Source organism: Scyliorhinus canicula, chromosome 17, assembly GCF_902713615.1.
Source record: "Scyliorhinus canicula chromosome 17, sScyCan1.1, whole genome shotgun sequence".
Taxonomy (NCBI): domain Eukaryota; kingdom Metazoa; phylum Chordata; class Chondrichthyes; order Carcharhiniformes; family Scyliorhinidae; genus Scyliorhinus; species Scyliorhinus canicula.
This window is the reverse complement of record NC_052162.1, coordinates 109,262,994-109,269,045: the sequence shown is the minus strand read 5'-3', so window position 1 is coordinate 109,269,045 and position 6,052 is coordinate 109,262,994. Positions and strand designations below refer to the sequence as shown.

The 6,052-nt window shown below is 44.1% G+C and overlaps 4 non-coding genes across 4 annotated transcripts; all 4 read left to right on the top strand.

The window, feature by feature from the left end:
* Positions 1–286: 286 nt before the first annotated feature.
* trnal-uag lies at positions 287–368 on the top strand. The gene has a single exon. It is a non-coding gene; the product is annotated as a tRNA-Leu (tRNA).
* Positions 369–2,209: 1,841 nt separating this feature from the next.
* Positions 2,210–2,292, top strand: trnal-uag. The gene has a single exon. It is a non-coding gene; the product is annotated as a tRNA-Leu (tRNA).
* Positions 2,293–3,571: 1,279 nt separating this feature from the next.
* trnal-aag lies at positions 3,572–3,653 on the top strand. The gene has a single exon. It is a non-coding gene; the product is annotated as a tRNA-Leu (tRNA).
* Positions 3,654–5,019: 1,366 nt separating this feature from the next.
* Positions 5,020–5,101, top strand: trnal-uag. The gene has a single exon. It is a non-coding gene; the product is annotated as a tRNA-Leu (tRNA).
* The last annotated feature ends 951 nt before the right edge of the window (positions 5,102–6,052 follow it).

The following is a 6,052-nucleotide window of genomic DNA, read 5'->3' as shown; positions in this document are numbered from 1 at the left end:
ACTGTGGCCCATTCTGCTAAAAATCAACAGGAAATGTTGTTGTCATTTCGGAACAGGAGTTTGAGAAAGAAGCGAGGTGAAGGACAGTTGAAATGTTGCCGAGCCTTCGTTGCAAGCCATTGTGTTTCGGACTGGAGATAATTTCTGTTTGTGCCACAGTTCATGATGATCTAATCAGCTGCCGAAGCAGGCTCGACGTTCCCAAGGGCTCGTCCCAACTACTTTGCTTCTGATCTGTTTCAGGATCAGTGCCAGTGAAGAGTATGACGAAGGCCCTGCTTCATGTGGTAGCGTGGCCGAGCGGTCTAAGGCACTGGATTTAGGCTCCAGTCTCTGCGGGGGCGTGGGTTCGAATCCCCCCGCTGCCAGTAGACGTTTTAGTTTTCACCACAGATGAGATTGAATACAGAGAGTCTGACTGGAAAAGAAGAAAAAGGGGTGACAATGCAAACGTGATCTGTTCTTGCGAATTGGAGTGTGTCCGATTTGAGGCTCTTCCACAGACCTGGCACTGAATCAAAACGCTGAGTGACAGACGAAACCACTCATTTCAAATCAACGACTGGATTGTTAATCGACAACTCGGCAGAACAGTCAAACTCACTCGAAATTAGAGCTCTCGTTCTCGTTTCCCAAATGCTGCATTTTCACTTTTCTGATTTCCAGTGTCAGCAGGATAAATGTATTAATGCAAACGTAGATGTTCGGAATGCAGAATTAAGATAGTCGGTTTGTGATTTTCGAACGGAATTCACGTAAGCTTCTCATTATTCCTCAGTCAAACCAGGTATCTAAACAATTAACCTTGTTTACCCACGAAACCTCAAGGTTTTGTTTTAATTTCAGACTTTCTTCATCAGCGGTAAGTTTCACCGAAAAAGTGACATGTTTCCTTGAAGCACTAGAGACATAATCAGTCAAGAACAGCTTCGATTGCTGTGAGTTGGAACATTCTATTGACAGTGAGGTGAAATAGTCGCACAAGCTGAAATTCACAACACCCTCCCAGCAAACACTGCGGCTCCTATAAAACGGATGAGACAGCACACGCCAGTTATTTATGAGTGAAAGAAACTGCCGTCCATCACATTCTGAATTATTTCAGGTCGTGTTACTGTGCCCTAACCAGTGCCCAGTTAATGCCATGCCCACTTTACACGGAGTCTCATCAGAATTGAAATTAATAAATATTTCTAGGAAAACACCTGAAGTAGTTTGCCCTCAGCTGTTCAACATCGACAGTCAAAAGGTTTTCAAATGTAAACACAATTAATTTGATTATTAACAATAATGATAATTACGTATAGCACAAATACAACAGGTTAAGTGTTAGATAAATGTTAATCGCGCATCCAACACACTTAAAGTCGTCCCAGCTTCAAACACACACACGCGATAGATGTCGTTGCAACCCGTTGTGTTTCAGGCTGGAGGTGACTTGTTGGTTGCACAGTTCTGAATGGCTGACGGAGCAGGCTCGCAATTGCCAAGGGCTTTTCACAATGCCTTTGCTTCTGATCTAAAGAGAAAATGCTGGCAGCATCTGCAGGCAGAGGAAAGATGTAACGTTTCGAGTCCAATGACAGATCTGTCAAACTGACCTATCTCAGTATCAGGAAGGGCACGATTAAGATGGCATCTGATGTGGTAGCGTGGCCGAGCGGTCTACAAACGGTCTACAAACAGCACACGTTCACTGCGCAAACTGCAGACTGCACCAGAGGCAGAGATCGAACCAGGATCCTCGGCGCTCAGTTTGTGAACGTTGTGGAAACCTGTAACGTCTGTGGTGGCCAATATTTGACATTTCTGTCACTGCTCTTTTGATTGCGGGCCCTGAATTGAAGGTTTTGTTGTTCTTGCCACAAGGGTGAGTTGGAAGTCATATATATCATGGTAGAACACGTAAATCTCATTGTCACACTGTGTCCCATTCTGCTAAAAAATCAACAGGAAATGTTGTTGTCATTTCGGAACAGGAGATTGAGAAAGAAGCGAGGTGAAGGACAGTTGAAATGTTGCCGAGCCTTCGTTGCAAGCCATTGTGTTTCGGACTGGAGATAATTTCTGTTTGTGCCACAGTTCATGATGATCTAATCAGCTGCCGAAGCAGGCTCGACGTTCCCAAGGGCTGGTCCCAACTACTTTGCTTCTGATCTATTTCAGGATCAGTGCCAGTGAAGAGTATGACGAAGGCCCTGCTTCATGTGGTAGCGTGGCCGAGCGGTCTAAGGCGCTGGATTTAGGCTCCAGTCTCTGCTGGGGGCGTGGGTTCGAATCCCACCGCTGCCAGTAGACGTTTTAGTTTTCACCACAGATGAGATTGAATACAGAGAGTCTGACTGGAAAAGAAGAAAAAGGGGTGACAATGCAAACGTGATCTGTTCTTGCGAATTGGAGTGTGTCCGATTTGAGGCTCTTCCACAGACCTGGCACTGAATCAAAACGCTGAGTGACAGACGAAACCACTCATTTCAAATCAACGACTGGATTGTTAATCGACAACTCGGCAGAACAGTCAAACTCACTCGAAATTAGAGCTCTCGTTCTCGTTTCCCAAATGCTGCATTTTCACTTTTCTGATTTCCAGTGTCAGCAGGATAAATGTATTAATGCAAACGTAGATGTTCGGAATGCAGAATTAAGATAGTCGGTTTGCGATTTTCGAACGGAATTCACGTAAGCTTCTCATTATTCCTCAGTCAAACCAGGTATCTAAACAATTAACCTTGTTTACCCACGAAACCTCAAGGTTTTGTTTTAATTTCAGACTTTCTTCATCAGCGGTAAGTTTCATCCGATAAAGTGACATGTTTCCTTGAAGCACTAGAGACATAATCAGTCAAGAACAGCTTCGATTGCTGTGAGTTGGAACATTCTATTGACAGTGAGGTGAAATAGTCGCACAAGCTGAAATTCACAACACCCTCCCAGCAAACACTGCGGCTCCTGTAAAACGGATGAGACAGCACACGCCAGTTATTTATGAGTGAAAGAAACTGCCGTCCATCACATTCTGAATTATTTCAGGTCGTGTTACTGTGCCCTAACCAGTGCCCAGTTAATGCCATGCCCACTTTACACGGAGTCTCATCAGAATTGAAATTAATAAATATTTCTAGGAAAACACCTGAAGTAGTTTGCCCTCAGCTGTTCAACATCGACAGTCAAAAGGTTTTCAAATGTAAACACAATTAATTTGATTATTGACAATAATGATAATTACGTATAGCACAAATACAACAGGTTAAGTGTTAGATCAATGTTTATCGCGCATCCAACACACTTAAAGTCGTCCCAGCTTCAAACACATTCACTCGATAGACGTCGTTGCAACCCGTTGTGTTTCAGGCCGGAGATGACTTGTTGGTTGCACAGTTCTGAATCGCTGACGGAGCAGGCTCGCAATTGCCAAGGGCTTTTCACAATGCCTTTGCTTCTGATCTAAAGAGAAAATGCTGGCAGCATCTGCAGGCAGAGGAAAGATGTAACGTTTCGAGTCCAATGACAGATCTGTCAAACTGACCCATCTCAGTATCAGGAAGGGCACGATTAACATAGTATTTGATGTGGTAGCGTGGCCGAGCGGTCTAAGGGGCTGGATTAAGGCTCCAGTCTCTGCGGAGGCGTGGGTTTGAATCCCACCGCTGCCAGTAACGTTTGCACTTTTGGGATCTACATCTCATTGAACACAGAGCTTGTGCGTCTGTCTGAAAAAGAACAAAGAGCAAATGCTTAGTTTTCTTGCGGAATGGAGTGTGTGGGCCTTGAGGCACTTCCCCAGATATGGCACCGGATCAAAATGCCGAATGACAGACGACAACATTGGTTTCAATCAACAACAGGATTTTAAATAGTAAACGCTGCAGAAGGGTCATGCTGACATGAAATGAGAACTCGATTTCTCTCTTCATTCACCTGAGGAAGGAACAGTGGAAAGCTCGTGATTTGATTAACCCTCTTGGACTTTAACCTGGTGTTGGGACACTTCTTACTGTATTTCTCTCATCACAGATGCTGTATTTTCTTTTTTCATGCACATTTCCAGCGGCCACAGTATAATTATTTCAGTGCAATCGTAGAGCTTGTGTTTGAGGCCCAGAATTCAGATGGTGGAATTGGGGCTTTGTAACAGAAATCACGTAGGCTTCTCATCATTCCTTATTCTAACCAGAATTAACCTGGTTTACCCATGAAACCTGTAGGTTTTATTTTCATTTCAGACTTTCTTCATCAGAGTTAAGTTTCTCCGACATAGTCGGACGCTGGTCGGTAAATGGGAAAACGTGGGGGCGGAGTCTGGTGCGGGTAAAGGGGGGCGGCGACGGGGAACGGTTGGCTGTCCAGACTCAGGTTACAAAATTTCCCTCACGATAAAATGTGTTCCTTCATTCCCTGTCTTTTCCCTGAAACTCCTGTTAAAGGTCGCCAACCCACCTATTTTGTGCATTCTTGTTTTGTAGGACTGAGGACCACGCAGACATGGGAGAATGCACAATCTGCACACGTACACTGCACAAACTGCAGACTGCACCAGAGGCAGAGATCGACAGGATCTTCGGCGCACTGTTTGTGAACGTTGTGGAAACCTGTAACGTCTGTGGTGGCCAATATTTGACATTTCTGTCACTGCTCTTTTGATTGCGCGCTCTGAATTTAAGGTTTTGTTGTTCTTGCCACAAGGGTGAGTTGGAAGTCATATATATCATGGTAGAACACATAAATCTCATTGTCACACTGTGTCCCATTCTGCAAAAAATCAACAGGAAATGTTGTCATTTCGGAACAGGAGATTCAGAAAGAAGCGAGGTGAAGGACAGTTGAAATGTTGCCGAGCCTTCGTTGCAAGCCATTGTGTTTCAGACTGGAGATAATTTCTGTTTCTGCCACAGTTCATGATGATCTAATCAGCTGCCGAAGCAGGCTCGACGTTCCCAAGGGCTGGTCCCAACTACTTTACTTCTGATCTATTTCAGGATCAGTGCTAGTGAAGAGTATGACGAAGGCCCTGCTTCATGTGGTAGCGTGGCCGAGCGGTCTAAGGCGCTGGATTTAGGCTCCAGTCTCTGCGGGGGTGTGGGTTCGAATCCCACCGCTGCCAGTAGAGGTTTTAGTTGTCACCACAGAAGAGATTGAATACAGAGAGTCTGACTGGAAAAGAAGAAAAAGGGGTGACAATGCAAACATGATCTGTTCTTGCGAATTGGAGTGTGTCCGATTAGAGGTTTTTCCACAGATCTGGCACTGTATCAAAACGCTGAGTGACAGACGAAACCACTCATTTCAAATCAACGACTGGATTGTTAATCGACAACTCGGCAGAACAGTCAAACTCACTCGAAATTAGAGCTCTCGTTCTCGCTTCCCAGATGCTGCATTTTCTCTTTTCTGATTTCCAGTGTCAGCAGGATAAATGTATTAATGCAAACGTAAATGTTCGGAATGCAGAATTAAGATAGTCGGTTTGCGATTTTCGAACGGAATTCACGTAAGCTTCTCATTATTCCTCAGTCAAACCAGGTATCTAAACAATTAACCTTGTTTACCCACGAAACCTCAAGGTTTTGTTTTAATTTCAGACTTTCTTCATCAGCGTTAGGTTTCTCCGATAAAGTGACATGTTTCCTTGAAGCACTGGAGACATAATCAGCCAAGAACAGCTTCGATTGCCGTGAGTTGGAACATTCTATTGACAGTGAGGTGAAATAGTCGCACAAGCTGAAATTCACAACACCCTCCCAGCAAACACTGCGGCTCCTGTAAAACGGATGAGACAGCACACGCCAGATATTTATGAGTGAAAGAAACTGCCGTCCATCACATTCTGAATTATTTCAGGTCGTGTTACTGTGCCCTAACCAGTGCGCAGTTAATGCCATGCCCACTTTACACGGAGACTCATCAGAATTGAAATTAATAAATATTTCTAGGAAAACATCTGAAGTAGTTTGCCCTCAGCTGTTCAACATCGACAGTCAAAAGGTTTTCAAATGTAAACACAATTAATTTGATTATTGACAATAATGATAATTAAGTATAGCACAAATACAAC